Genomic DNA, 18,875 nt, shown 5'->3' on the forward strand with positions numbered 1-18,875 from the left:
CCATGTGTTCCAGACAAGAAGCTACAAGTTGGCAGAGCCACTATCAGCCTGGACCCCTGAGTAACTAAATGGAGAAGACTCCCCAGATCCCACAATTGGGTTTAGTGTGTAACAGGAGAAATAAATTTTGTTGTGTTAAGCCAAAGAGATATGTGTTGAAGTGTGTCTATTACAGCAAGCAGTAGAGTTGCAGAACCTAAATTAATGTATTTCCTAAGTGCAGTACTTTACAAATACCTTTTTAAAAATCTTAGTGTCATTGAGGTAAAAACACTTCCCTCCTCACTAATTATCCTTTTTCTCCAAGCACCCCAGCTGACTGCCCATTGACCAGGGTTGTGATGGATATTCAGATATATCATATTATGTTGGATTTCCCCCAGAATGCTTTAGTGAAAGTGTCGATGAGATGAAGGGACTGAAACAGTGGATCCAGGACTTCCCTGGTGCTCCAGTGGCTAAGACTTTGGGCTCTCAGTGCAAGAGCCCCAAGTACCTTCCCTGATCAGGGAACTAGGTGCCGCATGCTGCAACTAAGACCCAGGGCAGCCAAATCAATAAATGGATATATTTATTTAAATCTTAAAGATACAATGCTTTTTTTTTTTTTTTTTTTTTTTTTAAAGGATGTGTTTCTCCATGTAAATAAAAACTATGGAAAGTCTGGGGCGGTCGTGTCGTTCTCAGGCTAGAATCTACTGTATTTCTGAACACAGTAGAAACACTAAGTTGGAATCACTTTACTACTTTAGCATGGCTTTGTTGGCTACCAAATAACTAATTTTGTCACCACTGTAAGTTGAATTTTTTTAAATATGGGTGTTTCTTGGAAAAACTGCTGCTTCTTAAGAGAAAGACATTCTGCCCCAGTCCACTCCGCATCCTTTTTTGCAGTCTCTCAGCCTAGTCTTGAGCTCTAAGAAATGACAAATGATACAGGAGCTGATTTGCAAGGTGGCTAGGAGAAGTGCATTTTGTTCCTGTCAGTTAAAGAAGGGGGACTCATGTTGGGCATGGTATTGTGTAATTCTGTGGCTCCACTCAAAACCTCTTAGGATAAACAGCGTGGGAACACGGGATGCTGAAGTGGACTGCGGGAACATGTTGGCTGAGCATGGCTTTTAAGTGCTTGGCCTAACAATATTATTAATAACAGCTACCACTTACAGAGTACTTACAGGGCTAAGTGATTTCCCTGAATTGGCTCATTTGATCCTCACAAAAATCCTCTTTAAATACTGCTATTATCCCCCATTTTACAGACTAGGAAACTGTGGCCTTGAGGTGCTGAGTGGCTGTGTGGAGGTCAGAAATCCCTTTACCTGTCCCTTGATGGAGTATGAACTCAAAGCCGGGCCTCCAGCCACTGCTCCATAGGAGTGGCCCTGTGAGGCTGTCTAGGAGTCCAGGCAGCCACTGAGCAACCTGCCCTCCTAGCACTGCCAGCTCAGCGCCTGTGCAACAGAGGCAACCCCTGAGGTGCACACGACCTCACCCAGGCACCCAGGCCCAAGGCTCTTGGCCAGAGAGGAAACTGGCTCCACCAAGAAAGGGAAGGCACGGGAAGGCTGCAGGCCAGGAAGGCGAAGCAGCCTCTGGGGCAGAAAGAAGGATTCCTGGCACTCGATGGAGAGGAGAAAGTGACAGAGAAGAACCTCCAGATTAGGTCTCCAGGAGTCCAGAGGCCGAACCACTTCCAGGCTGTGAGAACATAGGAATACCACTTTCTGGTATGCCAAAGCCTCTCACTTAATTTCAACAAGAATATTTTTTAGAGAGAGGAGAAACGAGTGAGGATACTAAGCTCCTAACAGGTGGGTGCTGAGGCAGGGACTCCGGGGCGCAAACCCGTGTCCGTGGCGCTGTCCCCCACCAGCTACTGGGAGACACTCTGCACCTTCATCATTCCACATCCCACAGTGCCATCTACGTCACTCCGCTGTCACAGCCAAGCCTGGGGTGGCTGGATACAAAGTAACTCCGGAGAGACCTCCCTGAGCAGGGGCTGGGCTCAAAGGGATGGAGCATCAGCTGCTAAACTAACTAAAGTTGCTAAACTAGCCCGGTGGTTGTTTTGTCTTTTAGTGTGAATTCACCAACAGGTTGTGGATGCCTCTGCAGCATGTGAGCGAGTCTCTTTCTGAAAGAATTCACCTTGCTGAAGGGCTGATGTCTGGCAGAGAAAACTCACAGGGCTCAGCTGGCTTTGACAGGAGCCTTCCCTTCCCTGCTCGGTTGCCTCCCGGAACCCCACACCACATGCCCCCACCTACCCCAGAAGAGCCAGCCAGGCAGGGCCTGGGGCTGGCATGGCCTCTGCAGTCCAGGATCCTGAGCCCAGACTTCCCTCCTGACCCTCCCTGGTGGACATGACCCCAGTGGCCTGTACAGATGGAAGCAGGGAAATCAGCCAGAAGGTTCTGGAAACTGGCAGGCTCCCTCCCGGACAACCTCTGCTCCGTTCTGAAAATGTGCCTGCCTCTGGCGGGGTCCAGCCTGAGCGTCATCACCAGCCTGGCATCAGCCATCATGTAGAAAGGGTCATTTCAGGGAGGATGATCCCAGATAACTGTTACTCTAGCAGAAAGCAATTAACATGTGGATGGGACATTATCCTACGTCCTATGGGTTTGTTTAAGCATCACATCCAACTCCTTGCTGCCACCTTTCTCAATATGAATGTACTTAGTTTCTGCCATGGTCATCCCATCCTCCTCGACTTGGATCTCCAGTGTAAAGCCAAGGACATGGGAGCAGGCATAACCCATCCGGTTGCCTGGGCGGTTGCTTTAGCCAAAATGAGCCAGTGTTCTTACGGAGACTAGATAGGAATTTATGTGATACATTTTTAAAGAAAGTTTGATATATTTTAAAGAATATATAGTCCAACATGAATACTTTAACAAATGACAAAAGGCTTCCCTGGCTCAGTGGTAGAAAATTCACCTGCCCATGCAGGGGGACACAGGTTCAATCCCAGGTCCAGGAAGATCCCACATGCCAGGAGCAATTAAGCCCATGTGCTGCAACCACTGAGCCTGTGCCCTAGAGCCCACGCTGTGCAACTAGAGAAACCACTGCAACAAGTAGCCCATGCACCGCAACTGGAGAGTAGCTCCTGCTCAGCACGGATAGAGAAAAGCCCGCACAGCAAGGTAAACCCGGCAGAGCCAAAAATAAATAAACAAACCTGTTTTAATGAGGAAAAGTATAAATAGCTAATAGGCATATAGAAAATGTCCAGACCTCCTAGTTATTGAAGATGTGTGAGACCCTATTTTTCCCTTTCCAAATAAGCAAAATGAAAGCATGGAGTCCCCCGACACTGGCCTGGGTGTGATAAGTGTGACACTCTCTCTGGGAGCATAAACTGACGTGAAGTTTCTGGAAAATATCTGACAGCGTTTATCAAGAGCCTTAACAATGCTCCGTGCAGATGAGCGGACTCTAAAGCAGGGCTGTGGGAGCCAAGCAAGTGTGAGTCCTGATCCCACCATTCCAGCTGTGTGCCCACGGACAAGCCACTTTGCCTCCTTTACGCTTGTTTTTTCCAGTATGAGAACAACGGGCGCTTCTCCCTGCCTCACAGGGCTGTTGTGAGGCCGAAGGGAAAAAACAGAGGGCTTAATACACAGGGATGCCGCAGTGGCTGTTATTCTAAATTCTCTTTGAGCCAGTAATCCGGACTGTCCCAAAGAAATAATCTGACATGTAGGCAAAGATTCATGTACAAAACATGTCTATCCAGTATTATTTTTTTTTTGCCCTTCCTTGCAACCCCAGCATGTGGGGTTCCCCGACCAGGATCAAATCCATGACCCCATGCAGAGGAAGGGCACAGTCTTAACCACTGGATTGTCAGGGAAGTCCCTCCAGGATTGTTTATGATCATAAAAACAGGGACACAATGCATCCAGCATTAGGGGAAACGTTAAGAAAGTTATGGTCCAGACATGTGGCTTCAGATAGAAACTCAGCTGATAGCGTATGATACGCCTGGCTCTGTACCTTGCTTTTTTTCACTCAACTGTTAACATTCCGCAAATTCTGTGTCTGTAGGGTAAGTGCCTAGCATTGGGATTATTGAATCAAAAGATGTGTATTTAAAAATGTACACTTATGGCCAACTTGCCCCACAGAGGTTCCAACGCACTCTTGGACAAAGATATCAGAAGGGCTGTTTCTGAAGCTCTCATCAGTGTTGTCAACCTGCGTTCTTGGCCAAGGTGAAAGTGGTATTCTATTGAAATTTCAATTTGCATTTCTTTTATTGTGAGTGAGGTTGAGCACCTTTTCATATGTTTAACAGCCATTTGTGTTTCCTTTTCACTGAATTGTCTGCTTTTGGCCTCACTTTCTATTGAGTAGTAGGTCTCTTTTTTTTTCTTCATTTAGCCCTTCAGTTGAAACATATGCAAATTTTCTCCTCTGGTTTATCACTTAGCTTTTAATTTTTTGTGTGGTTTTTGCCATTCAGCTTTAAAATAAAAAACATATTGTCAAGGTTCTAGGAAATTGCTCTTTCTGTGCTGTGACACGCTGTATTGTCCTAATCCATTGACTCTTCTTGCTCTTTTTGAGCTCCTTGAGGGCTGGGACTGCGAATATCTGCTTCATCACTCGAACCCCTGATAAGCACCCAAAAGAACCTGTTCAGTGATTGTGGTTACACTTAGTGAGTAAGTGCCAAACAGCTGTGCCTCCTAGGTAAATCTGCATAGTACACAAGGGAAAAATATTCTCCTGCCCTATCCACTTCTGCCACAAAACAGTCATGGTCAACTTGTAACAAAATGTGTGAATTTCAAGGTATTACCCCAGCCTCTCTGGTGGCTCAGACGGTCAAGAGCCTGCCTGCAATGCAGGAGATCAGGGTTCAATCCCTGCATCGGGAAGATCCCCCGGAGAAGGAAATTGCAAGCCACTCCAGCATTCTTGCCTAGAAAATCCCATGGACAGAAGAGCCTGACGAGCTCCAGTCCAAGGGGTCCCAAAGAGTGGGACACAACTGAGCAATTAACACTTTACTTCACCTCAGCCTCAGATGTTGGCAGCCTCAATATTCAAGGTCACACTGAGAGTTGACCAGTCCACCCAGCCTCCCACCTGGCCCAGCCCCAGCCCACCATCCAAGTGGGACACAGCCCCTCAGGGACTCACTGTGCTGTGGCTCCCAGATGAGTGGGCTGGGGCTGGGGGTGGAGGCAAGTGCTCCCCTACAGGGCCTGAGGCAGCTTCAGAAGACTCTCTACTCTTCTCAGGGACCTAGGAGGAAAAGCAGAATTCCTTTCCAACAGCAAAGAACAGGACCGCCCAGACTGTGCTATGCAAATGATTGACTCCAATCCATAGAAAATTCAGAGCATTCCTGGGCTGACAAGGAAGAATCAAGAAAATTCAACATTAAAAAAAAAAAGGAAAAAGAAGAGTGTACAGAACAACTGTCCACTTTTGGCAGAGGTGGGTCAGGTTGCTGTCAGGGTTTCATTCACTGCTTGCTGTTCAGGGGCAATATTGGGCAGAGGCAGAAAGTTGCACCTTGGCCCCACTGATTTTATTTTGCAGCTCAGCCACTGGTATTGTTTTTTTCTAACAGCTATAATCCAAGAGCAAGGGGCATCGAAGGGCTGTGTTCAGGCATCCAATTCTGCTTTACTCAAATGGTTAGCCTCTTCTTCCCAGAAAGCCTGATGGAGCCACTCTAAATAATGATCTCTACCATACCAGAAATATTGGAAATATCTTTCTATCTTTACATACCCTAAAGGCTTTTTTGGGCAGGTGGCGTGTCGGGTGCAAAGGTGGCAAGAAGAAGCACCTGAAGCAGCCCAAAAAGCAAGCCAAGAGATGGACGAGATGAGGCATGCAAGCAGAAACAGGAGGAGCAGCTACTGCTGCTGCTGCTAAGTTGCTTCAGTCGTGTCCAACTCTGTGCGACCCCATAGACAGCAGCCCACCAGGCTCCCCCGTCCCTGGGATTCTCCAGGCAAGAACACTGGAGTGGGTTGCCATTTCCTTCTCCAATGCATGAAAGTGAAAAGTGAAAGTGAAGTCGTTCAGTCGTGTCGGACTCTTTGCGACCCCATGGACTGCAGCCCATCAGTCTCCTCCGTCCATGGGATTTTCCAGGCAAGAGTACTGGAGTGGGGTGCCATTGCCTTCTCCAAACTAAAGGAGCTAAAAGCCAAAGTCTCAGAGAAAGGCCCCCTGGCCACAGGTGGAATCAAGAAATCTGGCAGAAAGTAAGCTGTTCCTTATGCCTGAGGCAATGATGATTCTTAGTCCCATTCCTGTTTAAATATCTGGATTGCCTGCCATAACATCTATTGCCATCTATAGCTAGAATGAAGTGTTGTCTTGGAATCTATTGTATACTTAAGAGTAAACTTGTGTGGAAAAAAAAAAAAGAAGGCTTTTTTATTTTTATTTTTTTGGCCATATGGCACAGCTTACGGGATCTTAGTTCCCCAATCGGGGATTGAACCCAGACCCTGAACAGTGACAGCAAAGAGCACTAACTACTGGACAGCCAGGGAATTCCCAAGACTTTTTAATTTTTAACTTCTTATTTTGAAAAAAAAAAAAAGTAAAATTTACAGAAATGTTGCAAAAACATTTCAGTGAGCTCCCAAACCCTCCTTATCTATTTTCACCAATTGTTCTTATTTTTGCTACATTTGCTTTACCATTCTTGATGCAATATATTAGGGGGTTTTCCCTTGTGGTTCATCTGGTAAAGAACCTGCCTGCAATGTAGGAGACCTGGGCTCAATCCCTGGGTTAGGAAGATCCCCTGGAGATGGGAAAAGCTACCCACTCTAGTATTCTGGCCTGGAGAATTCAGTCCATGGGGCTGCAAAGAGTCAGACACGACTGAGCGACTTTCACTATTCACTATACACTATATACCATTATTATCTTTTTTTAAATTATCTTTTAAATGAACTATTTGAAAGCAAATTGTAGACTTTTACCCCTAAACATTTTCATCTTTGCTGTTAACAGTGAAGACATCCTCTTATAATCACAATACAGTTATTAAATTCAGAAAACTTAACATTGTTAAATTACTGATATCTAATCTGCAGTGAAACTCCAATACTTTGGCCACTTGATGCAAAGAACTGACTCATTGGAAAAGACCCTGATGCTGGAAAAGATTGAAGGAAGGAGGAGAAGGGGACGACAGAGGATGAGATGGTTGGATGGCATCACCGACTCAATGGTCATGAGTTTGAGTAAGCTCCGGGAGTTGGTGATGGACAGGGAGGCCTGGCGTGCTGCAGTCCATGGGGTTGCAAGGAGTAGGACACGACTGAACGACTGAACTGAACTGACCGGAATCTGTAGTCCACACTCAGATTTCACTGAGATTTCACTGAACTGACCGGAATCTGTAGTCCACACTCAGATTTTACTCAGCAACGTCTGACTCTTTGTGATCTCATGGACTGTAGCCCACCAGGCCCCTCTGTCCATGGAATTTTCCAGGCAAAAGTACTGGAGTGGGCTGCTACTGCCTCCTCCAGGGGATGTTCCCAACCCAGGGATTGAACCCGTGTCTCCTGAGTCTCCTGCATGGCAGGCGAATTCTTTACCACTGAACCACCAAAGAAGTCCCTCAAATTTTGCTAATTGTCCACATAAAGCCTCCAACAGCTCCTTCTTTACCAGACCAGGATCCAATCTTGATTGCATTTAGTTTTTCTCTCTTAATTTCTTTTAATATAGATGAGTTCCTCCACCTAGATTTTATGATCTTGATGTTTTCAAAGATTGCTGGCCAGCTGCTTTGTAGAATTTCCTTTAGTTTGGGTTTTCTGATGTTTCTCTATGGTTAATTTCAGTTTATACATTTTTTATAAAAATATTTTTAAATGCTCATGATTCTTGTATATTATAACCAAATTATCAAATGAGTCATATTTTGAAGCAAGTTTTTTCATTATAGTTCATATTCACTTGTGGCTAACTTCTTAAAACATTATTTCTTATATTTTTGAACTATCTCCTTTTGGTAATTTTAAACATGGTAATTTTTTTTGTTGTTGTTTGCATTTAGTATTTGTTCTTTTGAACACAGATCAGAGAGTCTCTCTTGCTGGTTCATTCTCTGTCAGTTTTGTTTTTTATATCTGTTTATAGTAGGGATACTGACATTTTATTTTGAAATAGAAGTCATTCCTCCCATACCATACCATGCACGCATGCATACGTGTGTGCTAAGTCGCTTCAGTTGTGTCTGACTCTTTGTGAGCCTATGGACCATGGCCCACCAGGCTCCCTGTCCTGGGATTCTCCAGACAGGAATACTGGAGTAGGTTACCATGCCTTCCTCCAGGGTATCTCCCCAACCCAGGGATCAAACCAGCGTCTCTTCTGTCTCCTGCATTGGGAGGTGGGTTCTTTACCACTAGCGCCATCTGGGAAGCCCATACCACACCATAAGTCTCTCTTATTCTCCTTTGTATCCCTTTATCTAGCAATAATACCTGGTACCACTCAGGAAACCTCTGGGAAACACTGGTTGGATGAATTTAGTGGCTACATACTGAATTTTCTGAATCCAAGTCCTATACAAAAAATAATTTTGGTTTCTATTAATTACTGTACACATTGAGAAGTACAGGAATTCAAGTATTACAGTTTAACAAAAATGTCTTCTACTAATGATTTAAGTGTCTCAATCTTAGTATGAGCCCAAAGTCCACCATCTTTGGCTGAAATTCTGCTTGAGTCCTGGTACATTTGAGGAGGGGGTGGGGGTTGAGAGTACTCGTGGTCTGAAGGCAGGCTCTGGGGAAAAGCCTCTTTATAGAAATGAATGCAGAGGCAGGCTGGAGGCTTTCAGGCTCTCCTCAAGGGCACCAAATCTTGAATGTAGAGAATTTGACTTAGTTACTCCTTGGTCTGAACCTTATAACTTGTAGTATGGTCCAGCTACCTTAACCTGAAGTTCAACACACCTGCCATTGAGAATCTGCCCACTTCTCCAGGCTCAGGCTCTCCCTCTGCCACGTTCCTCTGTCAGTAACATGCTGTCTCCACCTCCTCCCTGGAGTTTTGATACTTGGTTAATAGAAGGAAAGAGGCTCAACTTAGAATCCTATAAATTTATATCATAATGAAATAGTTTAAATTTATCAATTTGGCAAAGACAAGACAGATTAATTATATGTAAGAAAATGACAAAATAAGTACTTTTATATACTTTTCATATTTTACAGCATGTTTAAACTTAAGCAACTCAACTTCTGGGATTCTTTCCTATAAACATACTTGCACAAGTGCAGAAATAAATATGTAAAAGCATGCTCACTGTAACCTTTTTGTAACAATGAAAAGATGGAAACTGCTCTCTCAACTGTCCACCCATAGGGGCTGGTTAAATAGATTACAGCAAAGCATATAGTATAATATAATCTGATTGTTAGAAAGAATAAGATGGATCTACATGATCTAATATGGAACCTGTCAAAAATATATTGTTGAATGGAAAAACAATTTGCAAAGCAGATTAAATATGGTTATTTATATTGTATAATATATTCACAGCAAAAAAAAAAAAAAATCTGAAAACGTTCACCAAACTGTGAACAATGATTATTATCTGAGGAATGTGGGATTTTGGAAGGCTGTCACATTCTTTGTACATTTGTGATGTTTCAAATTTTTATAAGAAATATTATTTGAAAATCAGGAAAGAAAATAAAGAATTGAAAACCTCACAAACCAAAAAAAAAAGGTAGTGTGTGGGGAGCTGGAGGAGGTCCAGATGCAACAAAACTGATCATTTGCTGACAACTGAGGCAGGTCTATAGGGGTTCCTTGTACTTTTGCATGTGTTAGAATATTCCATAATAAAAAGAAAAAAAGGAAAATAAACACCCCAAATCCTAGGACAGGCAGGTGAAGAGGAAGCACAGCCTGTGTCAGTTGGAAAAGGATAGAGTTCCACAGAGTTCATTAAACACCTGTGTTTACATTTCAGTAGGTAGAGAACGAGATATTGTTAACTTTTTTAAAGTATGAAAACTGATTTTAGATAGATTACTTGGTATAATTTGGTTGGAGGAGAGAAGCATTACAGGTAAGGAGACAGACTAGTCATAGAAATCACTTTGCTACAGTTCACTTTGCTACAGCAATAAGGTAGAAAGGAAGGGTCTGTTAGAGGTGCGATGGAGGCTGCATGAAAAGTCATGGTGACTGCTGAGGAGTGGGGAGGTGAGAGAGGAGTGCCACGTAACATCTCCGTCCTTCTTCAGAGCCCCTGGGATGCTGCTGGGGCCAACAGACCCAGACAGAGATCAATTTCCTAAGCGCCAGCTTTCATCCACTTCCCCATCAGGGAAACTGCCCAACCTCTGCAGGGGCCTTTTAGCCAGCTCTTGCCTGGCTCAAGCGTGACTGGAACAACTGGCCTCGAACTTGATTCCACTATTTCCTCTCCATTTCTCCCAACACCACCTTCCACTTCTTATAGGGCTCCCTAATGGAGAAGGCAATGGCACCCCACTCCAGTACTCTTGCCTGGAAAATCCCATGGATGGAGGAGCCTGGTGGGCTGCAGTCCATGGGGTCGCTGAGGGTCGGACATGACTAAGCGACTTCACTTTCACTTTTCACTTTCATGCATTGGAGAAGGAAATGGCAACCCACTCCAGTGTTCTTGCCTGGAGAATCCCAGGGACGGGGGAGCCTGGTGGGCTGCCGACTATGGGGTCGCACAGAGTCGGACACGACTGAAGTGACTTAGCAGCAGCAGCAGCAATGGGCTATGCATGCATGTGTGGGCTAAGTCGCTTCAGGTTCTTTATCACCAGGGCCATCTGAGAAGCCCCTAATGGGCTATAGGAGTTAGCTGAAGGATTTGTTTTCTAATGTTCATTTATTCATCTAATGTTCATTTATCCACTATCTTTAAGTAGGGGGCTTCCCAGGTGGCACTAATGGTAAAGAAACTGCCTGCCAATGCAGGAGACTTAGAGATGCAGGTTCGATCCCTGGGTCAGGAAGATCCCCTGGAGGAGGAAATGGCAACCCACTCTAGTATTCTTGCCTGGAGAATTCCATGGAGAGAGAAGTCTGGCAGGCTACAGTCCATAGGGTCACACACAGTCAGACATGACTGAAGTGACTTAGCACGAACATACATCTTTAAGCAGCAACGAGACCAAGAGCGGAGCACACACAGTAATGAACAGAGAAGACGTCACTGGTCTCCTGGTGCCTACAGTTCATTCTTCCACCATCACATAAGTAGCTTGTTTGCTCTCTCCTTTAACTATTTATTATTATTGCAGTAAAATACATACAACATAAATTTTACTATTCTAACCACTTTTGAGCATACAGCTTTGTGGCATTAATTACATTCATATCTTTCAAGACTGATATTCTATACCTATTAAATAGTAACTTTTTATTCTACCCCTCCCCCCGGCCCCCAGCAACCACTGTTCTACTTTCTGAATCAAAAAATTTGATTATGGGAGGTACCTCGTATAAGTGGAATTAAACAACATTTGTCTTTTTATGTCTGGCTTATTTCACTTAGCATACTGTCCTTAAGTTTCAACCACACTACAGCATGTATCAGAAACTCCCTCCTTCTAAAGGCTGAATTAACATTCCATTGTACATATATACCACAATTTCTTGAACTGCTTCCACCTTTTGACTGTAGTGAAAATGCTGCTATGAACATGGGTATACAAACATTTCTTTAAATCCCTGCTTTCAAGTTGTTGGATATATACCTAGAAGAGGAATTGCTGGATCAAATGGTAATTCTATTTTTTAATTTTTTGAGGGACTGCCATATTGTTTTCCATAGCAACTACACCATTCTCACCAACAGGCCAGCACAAGAGTTTCAGTTTCTCACATTTTTACCCACACTTGTCATGTCATTTTCTTGTTTGTTTTTAGTAGCCATCCTAATAGGTATGAAGTGGTAGAAAGGGTTTTAAAATACAAAAAATTTTTTTAAACTAATATTGCTCAAGCATATTATTTTCAAGTCAAAGGTTATTTTCCTCTCCTATTAAGCCACCTTAATCAGAGATAGAAAACTCTGAGAAGGACCAGCAGTTGTAGAACCTTTTTTCCAGGGGTCTAATTCTGCTATTCCGAAAGCAAGACAGCTGGAAGGTTCAATTCACTCAGTACAGGGCTGTCCTTCAGCTTAGTTCCCTCATCTATATAACAGGAATAATAAAAGTATCCACCTCATGGAGTTATTATGGAGAGGCAATGAGTTAATTAATATAAAGCATTTAAAACAGGATTTGACATATTGTAAGCTCTGTACAAACACCTATTAAATAAAATAATAAAAAGTTTTCCAGTTTTGTGGATCCTTTGGAGGTGCTGTCTATTACACTGGAAAGAAACATGAACTGACCAAGCCTTTACCGAAAGCCTGTGTCTAGGATTGTTCTGGCCACTGGGAAGGGACATGGGAGATGCCCCAGGACTCCCTAGGCCTGTGGCTACTCAGTAAGAACAGTTTCTGAACTTCAAGTTTCAGCTTCTCCAGAATTAAACACACAACAGCTCAGTTTGCCCACCACATCTGGGTACTGTCCTGGGCATTTTCTATGCCATTTCTAATTTTTCCAACAACTTCATAAAGTAGGGATTATTAGTACCAGTTTACATATAATGAAATTAAGGCTCTGAGAGGTTAAGTGACTTGCCACCATGATGGGGAACATGGTGGGAGCTGAGTCTAGGAGGGAGGCAGGGCCAGTTCATCCCAGAGCTTGAGACCTCCAGGGCTAAAGAAGATTCATCTTTTACTTAGCCCTTCCACATGCCAGGTCCAGGTCAAGTCTTCATACATGAGACTCATCATGACACTCACCATTCATGGAAGAATTCTTCCAGGGAGATATTTTTATAAAGAGGAATCTGAGGCAGAGAGTGGCTAAGTCATTGGTTAGCAAAAACTGGGTTCACTGCAAAGTTTTCAGATACCTGGAAGGGTGGCTAAGCACTGCCAGAGGTGTTCAAAAGGAGACTTTCTGCATCAAAATCACCTGGACTGCATATCAAAAATGCATATCCCTGGGCCCCACTCCAGGCCAATCAAATAAAACTCTGCCTAGGATTTGGAAGTTTCAGTAAAGCTTTCCCTGGAGCCTGGAAATAAGAATACAATTGCCCACAGAGAGTTAAACCATGAAATCAGCATTTAAGAATCCAGGCAAGATATGCCAAGTCACCTCTGAGGGGACATATCAATCTTCCCTTTCCCTCTTAACACCAACCAGACTGACTGTATTAACAAATATAAAGGAATAATGAACAGGAGAAAATATCATGACCTCGGCATAGAGAAGCACTTCTTAAACAAGATGCAAAAAACATGAGCCTTGAAAGAAAAGAACTCAGATATTCAACTGTCTAAAAATTAAAAACTTCTGTACAACAAAAGATGTCATAAAAAAAAAGTAAAGACAAGTCAGAAAAGGGGAGAAGATATTTGCATTACATATAATCAACAACAGATTGTGTATAATCAACAAAAGATTAGTATCTAGAACATATAAAAAATCTTTAAAAAATCAATTTAAAAAGAGGGAGGAATATCTCTGTAGAATAGTGATCAAAGGACATGAACAGGCAATTAGAAGAAAAGCCTAAACCACAAATAAACATGTGAAAAGGTGTTCAATTTTACCAGGGATAGGGAAATGCAAATTAAAACCACAAAGAGATATTTCACGGACTGGTGAGGCTGTGCAGCAACTGAAATTTCTACATACACTGGGAGCCAGTGTAAAATGGGATGTGCTCTTTGCAGAGCAGACTGGCAATAGCTAATAATATTTAAGAAGAAAATACCCCCGCAATCCAGTAATTCCCTTCCTAGAAAAATTCTCCCACATGTGCTCTAAGGGACAGATTTTTAAATTTCCACTGTGGCATTTTGTATAATAAAAAAGGAGGTAGAGAATTCCCTGGTGGTATAGTAGTTAGGACTTCATGCTCTCACTGCTGAGGCCCTGGGTTCAATCCCTGGTTGGGAAGCTAAAATCCCCACAAGCCATGCAGTGCAGTCAAAAAAAAAAAAAAGGGCAGTGGGGGCGGGCGTGGGGGGGAGAGAGAAAAACAGAGACAGTTTAAATGTTCATTGTTAACCTAAAACAAAAAAATAGCCAATTATTTTTTACCAGCAAAATGGGTTTATTTAGGAGCAGCTAAGAACTGTAATTCAGGACATGCAACTATGGGGAACTATATGCAAGTCCAGTAAGGCAAAGGAGAGGAAACTTACAGAGGAGAAGGAAAAGTTGGGAGGGGATGTTAAAAACAACAAGTTAATTGGAGGAAACAAATTTGAGGGAGGGTGGCTTTTCATTGGCTGAGTTATGACAGTCTCTCATTGGCTGAGCTGTTGCCAGGCAAGGAGAAAATCTTTATTCTTCCTGCTGCTGCTGCTGCTGCTGTCGCTTCAGTCGTGTCCGACTCTGTGCGACCCAATGGACTGCAGCCTACCAGGCTTCTCCGTCCATGGGATTCTCCAGGCAAGAACATTGGAGTGGGTTGCCATTTCCTTCTCCAATGCATGAAAGTGGAAAGTGAAAGTGAAGTTGCTCAATCGTGTCCGACTCTTAGCGACCCCATGGACTGCAGCCTCCCAGGCTCCTCCATCCATGGGATTTTCCAGCTGGCACTAGTAAAGTCATGCTACTTTCTGCTGGAGACACAAGGTGTATTTCTCCCTGATGGGATTTGTGTTGACTTGAGTGATACGTGTGTGAGAGGTCCTCTTCCTGACCTCCTGACCCGATAAATACCCAGGTGGGTAATATGGTAGTTCTATTTTTTTATTTTTTTGAGGAAATTCCATACTGTTTTCTATTGTAACTGCATCAATTTACATTCACATCAACACTGCACAAGAATTCCCTTTTCTCTACATCCTTGCTAACACTTTTTATCTTTTTCACAAAAGCCATTCTAACAGGTGTGAGATGATATTGTATTGTGGCTTTGGTTTGCATTTCCCTGATGACAAGGGATATTGAACACTTTTTCCTGTATCTTTTGGCCATCTGTTTATCTTCTTTGTAAAAATGCCTGTTCAGAGCCTCTGCCCATTTAAAAAATTATATTGTTTGTTTTTCTTGCTATTGAGTTGTATGAATTCTCTATATATTTTGGATATTAGCTGCTTATGAGAGACATGATTTGCAAATATTTTCTTCCACTCAATAGGTGACCTTTTCATTTTGCTGGTGGTTTCCTTCGCTGCTCAGCAGCTTTTTATTTTGATGTGGTCTCACTTTTTGATTTCTGCTTTTGTTGGTTTTTGCTTTTAGTATCAAATCAAAAAATAAATCACTAAGACAATAGCAACGAGCCTGTTTTCTAGTAGTTTTATGCTTTCAGGTTTATATTTAAGCCTTTAATCCATTTTGAGTTAATTCTTGTGGATGGTGTAAGGTAGTGGTCTAGTTTCATTCTTTTCATGTGGCTGTCTGGTTTTCAGTTCTTAAAAGAGATCGTCCTTTCCCCATTGTATATTCTTGTCTCCTTTCTTGTAAATTAACCGACTGTAATATGTATGGGCTTATTTCTAGGTATTATGTTACATTGATCTATGTGTTGTTGTTTTTAATGCCAATACTATACTGTTTTGATTGCTATAGCGTTGTAAATACAGTTTGAAATCAGGGAATATGATACCTTCAGCTTCGTTCTTCTTTCTCAAGGTTGTTTTGGCTATTTGGGGTCTTATGTGTTTCCATACAATTTTAGAATTGTTCTGGCTCCATGAAAAATGCCATTGAAATTTTGATAGGGATTGTACTGAATCTGTAGATTGCTTTGGTAATAAGGATAATTTAACTATTAATTGTTTCAATCCATGACCATGGAACGTCTTTCCATTTATTTGTGTCTTCAATTTCTTTTCTCAGTGTCTTATAGTTTATAGTTTACAAGACTTTTACCTCCTTACGTATATTTATTGCTAGGTATTTTATTCTTTTTTGAAGCAATTATAAGTGGGATTATTTTCTTAATTTCTCTAATTGCTTATTATTATTGTTGTTTTTGACTGCCCCCATGGAGCATGTGGGATCTTAGTTCCCTTGCCAGGGATTGAACCTACACCCCCTGCACTGGAAGCATGAAGTCTAACCACTGGGGCTGAGGAAAGTCCCCTGATTACTTGTTATCAGTGCATGGAAATGCAACCTGTTTCTGTTTTTTGGGTTTCTTTGGCCACACCACACAGCTTTTGGGATGTTAGTTCCCTAACCAGGCCCTTGACAGTGGAAGTGCAGAGTCTCAACCCCTGGACCACTAGGGAACTCCTGATTTCTGTATATTGATTTTGTATCTTGCAACTTTACTGAATTCATTTATTAGTTTTAACTTTTTTTGGTGGAGTCCTTGGGGTTTTCTATTTGTAGCATTATGTCATCTGTAAGTAGTGACAGTTTTACTTCTTCCTTTCCAATTTGGAAGACTTTTATTTCTTTTTCTTGCCTGATTTCTGTGGCTAGGACTTCCAATGCCATGTTGAATAAAAGTAGTGAGGATGGGCATCCTTGGCTTGTTCTTGATATTAGAGAAAAAGCATTCAGCTTTTTACCACTGAGTATAATGTAAGATATAGGTTTGTCATATATGGCTTTGCCTATGTTGAGCTATGCTCCCTCTATACTCACTGTGTTGAGAGTTTTTATCATGAATGGATGTTGAATTTTGTTAAATGCTTTCTGTTCATCTATTGATATGATCATATGATTTTTATCCTTCATTTTGTTAATGTGGTGTGCCATATTGATTGATTTATGGATGTCAAATCATCCTTAAACCCTTGGAATAAATGGTACTTATCATGGTATATGATCTTCTTTAAAAGTATTTTTTTTCCTTATTAAAAAAAATTTCTTTGACTGTGCTGGGTGGCATGTGGGATCTTAGTTCTTAGACAAAGGAACAAACTTGTGCCCCCTGAAGTGGAAGTATGGAGTCCTAACCACTGGACCACCAGGGAATTCTCTTTTTAAAAAGTCTTCATTTTATTTATTTTCAAATTAATTTGATCCTTTTAATTATTGTTGAATTTGGCTTATTGATATTCTGTTGAGAATTTTTCCATTCTATATTCACCAGAGATAGTGATCTGTAGTTTTCCTTTCTTGTCTTTGGTTTTGGTATTTTTCTCATTTCTTAAGGTGAAAGGTTAGGTTATTAATTTGAGATCTTTCTTCTTATTAATATAGGAACTTAAAGCCGTACATTTCCTCCAAAGCACTGCTTTCATTGCATTCCATAAGTTTTGGTATATTGGGCTTTCATTTTTATTCATCTCAAAGTATTTTGTAATTTCCCCTGTGACTTCCTTGACCTACTTGTTGTTCAAGAGAATATTTATATTTTCCACATATTTGTGAATTTCCTAAATTTCCTTCCGCTATGGATTTGTACTTTCATTTCATTGTGAAATGAAAATATGATCAGAAGCATATTTGTATGATTTCAAGCCTTTCAAATTTATTGAAAAAAATTTTATGGCCTAACATATGATCTAATACTGGAAAATATTCCATGAGCACTTGAGAAGAAAGTGTATTCTGCTATTGTTAAAGTATTTTATAGATGTGTGCAAGTTCATTTATAGTGTTGTTCAGGTCTTCATTTTACTTGATCTTCTACCTACTCTTTTCATTATAGAAAATAGGATATTAAATTCATCAACTGTAATGACTGAATTGTCTATTTTTCAATTATGACTATTTTGCTTTATGAGTTTTGGGGCTCTGATAGGTGTATATTTATAATTATTATGTCTCCTTTATATATTGGTCATTTTTTAATTATGTAATCTGCTTTGACTTTAGTAACAATTTTTATTATAAAGTCCACTTTGTCTGACAACTATATGGACATTTCAGCTCTCTTTTGGTTACTGTTTGCATGGTATGTCTTTTTCCATCCTTTTTCTTTTAACTTATCTGCACCTTTGAATCTAAAGTGTATCTCTGGTAGACAGTACATAGTTAGTTCTTTACTCTTTTGGAAAATCTTGGCCTACTGAGTGGAGTATCTAGTCCATCTACATTCAACTACCTTATAAGGTAAGCCTTGGGCTTTCCAGGTGGCTCAGTGGTAAAGAATCCACCCGCCAATGTAGGAGACTCAGGAGATGCAGGTTTGATCCCTGGGTTGGGAAGATCCCCTGGAGGAGGAACTGGCAATCCACTCCAGTATTCTTACCTGGAAAATTCCATGGACAGAGGATCCTGGCAGTCCATGGATTTGCAAAGAGTTTGACATGACTGAACAACTAAATGAGCACAATCCCACACAGGTAAGATTTACACCAGTCATTGCTATTTGTTGACTATATGTCTTATTATCATTATTTTTTATTTCTCTATTTCTCCATTACAGTCTTCTTTTCTGTTCAGTAGACATTTTCTAATGTTCCATTTTAATTTCATTTCTTCTACTATTTTTTTTGAATTATTTTCTTAGTGGTTTCCTGAAGACTGAAGATGTTTCACATCTTGAAACAATCCAGTTTGGAACTGTTCCAAGTTAATTTCAAAATTATACAAAACTTTGTTTCTACATAGCTCCAATTCCTCCCCTTCCTTTATGCTATGATTGTCAAGCAAATACATCTTTCTATAATATATGACCGTCAACATATATTTTGAATCTTTCACAATTAGTTTATAATTAGTGCTTATGTAGTTGTCTTTTAAATCAGATTGGAGAGAAAAATGGTTACAAACAAACTATACATATATACTGTCTTTCATACATACTTATTTAGTTACCTCTTCCAATGCTCTTTATTTCTTCATGTGGATTCAAAGTATCCTCTGGTGTTCTTTCAT

The 18,875-nt window shown here is 41.4% G+C and overlaps 1 pseudogene; it reads left to right on the forward strand.

Annotated features, from left to right (window-relative positions):
- The first annotated feature begins 4,119 nt into the window (after positions 1-4,119).
- Positions 4,120-6,246, forward strand: LOC138986066 (translation machinery-associated protein 7-like; annotated as a pseudogene).
- The last annotated feature ends 12,629 nt before the right edge of the window (positions 6,247-18,875 follow it).

The sequence above is a fragment of the Bos mutus genome, chromosome 28 (assembly GCF_027580195.1).
Source record: "Bos mutus isolate GX-2022 chromosome 28, NWIPB_WYAK_1.1, whole genome shotgun sequence".
Lineage (NCBI taxonomy): Eukaryota > Metazoa > Chordata > Mammalia > Artiodactyla > Bovidae > Bos > Bos mutus.